This window comes from Galleria mellonella, unplaced genomic scaffold (assembly GCF_026898425.1).
Source record: "Galleria mellonella isolate WM207_F2 unplaced genomic scaffold, CSIRO_AGI_GalMel_v1 utg93, whole genome shotgun sequence".
NCBI lineage: Eukaryota > Metazoa > Arthropoda > Insecta > Lepidoptera > Pyralidae > Galleria > Galleria mellonella.
The window spans coordinates 4,291,398-4,295,142 of record NW_026442176.1 but is presented as its reverse complement, the minus strand read 5'-3'; the positions used below and the strand labels follow the sequence as shown (position 1 = coordinate 4,295,142).

The window sequence follows — 3,745 nt, the reverse complement described above, 5'->3', positions numbered from 1 at the left end:
GTAATAACCTATTATTAAATTCCAGCAAAACAAAGTGTATAAAATTTACACTTCCTAATGTAAGACTAATAAATACACAGTTATTGCTTAATGACGAAATAGTAAATTTTGTTAATGATACAGTTTTTTTAGGTATAACAGTGGACTCGAAATTACAATGGGGGCCCCATATTTCAAAATTGGCCAGTAGACTCAGTTCTGCTGCATATGCAATTAGAAGAATTAGGCAATTAACAGACGTGGCGACGGCTAAACTTGTATATTTTAGTTATTTCCATAGCATAATGTCTTATGGCATACTGCTGTGGGGTAAAGCAGCCGATATAAATACTATATTTGTTTTACAAAAGAGAGCCATACGTTCTATTTATGGTATGGGTTCAAGAGAGTCATTACGTCAGTGCTTTAAAGACTCAAATATCCTCACAGTTACTTCACAATACATTTATGAAAATATTATGTATACACGGAAGAACTTAGCGAGTTTTAAAAAACTCAAAGACTGTACAAGTAGAAACTTACGCAATATAAATAAGCTTATTTTACCTAAATGCCGTCTGCACAAAATCAGTAATTCATTCTATGGTAATTGCATAAGATTTTATAATAAACTGCCGGAATCTGCATTAAATCTGACAGAGAGGCAATTCAAATCTTATATTAAACAATTTTTATGTAAGAAAGCCTATTACAGGATAGACGAATTCATAGATGACAACATATCAAGTAAATAATTAGTTTATTAGCATACAACGTTATAATTTTATTTTCTCATTGCTTTCTTGATTTAATTGATTAATTTTAGAAATATGAAAGCGTAGCGGTTTTTTGTATTAATTGCCGCATGCATTCTTATGTAAAATGTGAATACTATAACTATCAGATGGCAATTGTGAGTAGCTTTGACGTGGTCTAGTGTTTTGAGTAGTCATGCTCACTAAAATGTCCAGACTTGTGGCGGCGTGGTGGGCCGGGTCATTGGGCTCCCTAAAATATGGTCGAGCGCAGTGATGGCTGGCTCATCCGTCATACTCGTGAACGGGTGCTGCTTGTAGGGACTGGTCTGCTCTAATCACTATGACTGATTTCCTTTTATTAATTGTTTAACCAGTTGGTTATGTATTTTTTTTTTTTTTTTTTTTTTTTTTTTTTTTTTTTTTTTTTTTTTTTTTTTTTTTACAACACAGGGGGCAAACGAGCATGCGGCTCGTTTGCTCACTTGATGGTAAGTGACTACCGCCGCCCATGATCACCCACAACACCAGCGGCATTGCAGGTGTGCTGCCGGCCTTTTAAAAAGGAATATATTAAGTAGTAAGTATTCAATATTTTTTTTTCTTTTTGAGTATTTAATTGAATTAGTGCTAATTGGTGGTTTGTATTCACACAATTAAACTTAAAAATGTAAAGTAATAATAAAATTATTTAAAAGAGCATCACGCAATTTTCTTGCTCGTTCTTCTTGTGATGAGACAGCTTTCCGAACGAGCGGTAAATTAAAAAAAATGTAATGACTTTTCAAAAGTGCTTCAATGTAAGTTTATTTGAATAAATGATTTCTATTCTATTCTATTCTATTCTATCTATGTTATTAATATTAACAGTATCTTATATTATTTTCAATTTCGTGTATAATATAGTATTTTTTATATATCGTCACAGTCGTAGAATACTGACGGATCTGACAAATATTACATATAAAGATCCGTCAGTATTCTACGACTATGACGATATGTGTAAGTATATTTATTTATATATATTTATTCGTTTATATATGTAATTTTAGTACGTATGTATATCAATAATTACTAGTACCGCATTCGAGTATTCTGACACTTCCCTATGGTTAACTGGGAGAGATTGCTTTTAGCATTAAGTCCGCGATGTACACATTTATGTACTAATGAATAAGTAAATAAATATTATAAAGAAGAAAGATTTGAATAAGTATACTTTATTTGCATTATACAATATAGGGAATAAACAAGACAATTAATAAATGTAACGATACAGTTGTATATGTACAGTAAGGCTGTCTTATTGGTGAAAGCAATTTTTACAAGACAACCTTAGGAAAGAATTGACTTTTTTATATGGCGAAGTTATTGTAGTTACTCCATGCTCATCAATTAAAAAAAAATATAGGCACTTCAATGACTGAGTTAGATTTTCAGAGGGAAACTTTGTACAAAATTCGTTTGCTTGGACACCTTTATCCCATTCGTGTTTCTACCGTGAAGCAGTTGTGTTTGCATAGCTGTGTTTCGATTTGAAGGGTGGGATGTGGCAGTGAATTTATAGGATACTGAGTCCTTAGGAATGGCAACGCAAGGGAAGGTATCATGGGCGAAACAGGATACTCTGTTATGTCCATGGTACTGCTCATGTCTATAGGCGACGGTTACCACTTTCCATCAGGTGGACCGTCAGCTTGTTTGCCATTCTAAGTCGTATAAAAATGTATAAAAAATTACTCACAAAACTAAATATGAATAAACAAACAAATGAAATAAACAAAGTCAGCAATCGCTACGTACGTACGCTATTACTTGTAGCAGCTACGTTTTATAATTTCGTCCCAATTGCAATGGCGTCGTAGCTAGGTACTTTAATGAACTATTGAAAATGTTTGAAACCTCACCCAATTACGGAAACTCGGCAACTGCAATAAATACGAGTGAATGGAAATAATTTTGAGGTGGATATATGTGGTTATGCTGTTTGATCGGAGGGAAGGGATTGCTAGTGGGGACTAGCGGCCCCATGCCAAAAATTGCTGTTTTTTTAATGGCTAAAAATGGAATGGTTACCCCGCCCGCGTTATTTGTATACACCGGCGGGGCACCAGTGGAAGATGATAGGTGAGAATGAATGCAGGTCAGTTAGCCCACCACAAGAATTAATCATGATGGTTTCCAGGGGGAACCACGTGGAGCTCGACCTGAGAAGGTATATTGCTATCAATATAATGCTATTAGATCCCATTACTATCAATCCCTCTCCCCCCCCCCCCGGGTGGTGGTCGACCGGATAGTATGTTTTGATAGTAGTGGGGCTTAGATCTCATTATTAACAATCTCTTTCCCCCAAAAATTCACTGAAAAAATTATATCATTAGTTACAATACATACAACAAAATAAATATACTCACGCCCATAATCTCAAATGGGGTAGTCAGAGGCATTTGTTAACTGTTGACGTTGCGATAAACATTATATTTGACATACCCACACTTAGCCGAAAAACAATAAATAACAATTATAAATAATTGATTTTTTTTTAATAAATAAAGAAATTAATGATAAAAATAAAATATTTGAAATCTTGAATAAATTAAATTAAATATGTGTATATCAAAAAGGACGCCCCCGGGTGGGCTTGAACCACCAACCTTTCGGTTAACAGCCGAACGCGCTAACCGATTGCGCCACGGAGGCCACGTCAGGGATTTTAAAAATATTTAATACTATCTATTGACATCACCACTATACATCATGTTATGTTTGTACACGACTGTTTATATGATTAGTCATAATATCTAGATATATCATATCGCGTTACATATGTACATAACATTGATAAATAATACCTAAAATTCCACATGCGTGGCTAATAAAAAAAAAAAAATATAATAGATGTTATTATGTACGTATAATTGTCTTGCATAGATTAAAAATGTCTACACACTAAAATTTGCATGCTTAATTGATTCCAGGATAGCATAGTTTGTATATAAAAATCCTTG

At 33.8% G+C, this 3,745-nt stretch overlaps 1 non-coding gene across 1 annotated transcript; it reads right to left on the bottom strand.

Annotated features, from left to right (window-relative positions):
* Window positions 1–3,363: 3,363 nt before the first annotated feature.
* Trnan-guu (transfer RNA asparagine (anticodon GUU)) lies at window positions 3,364–3,437 on the bottom strand. Its single transcript has one exon. It is a non-coding gene; the product is annotated as a tRNA-Asn (tRNA).
* Between the last annotated feature and the right edge of the window lie 308 nt (window positions 3,438–3,745).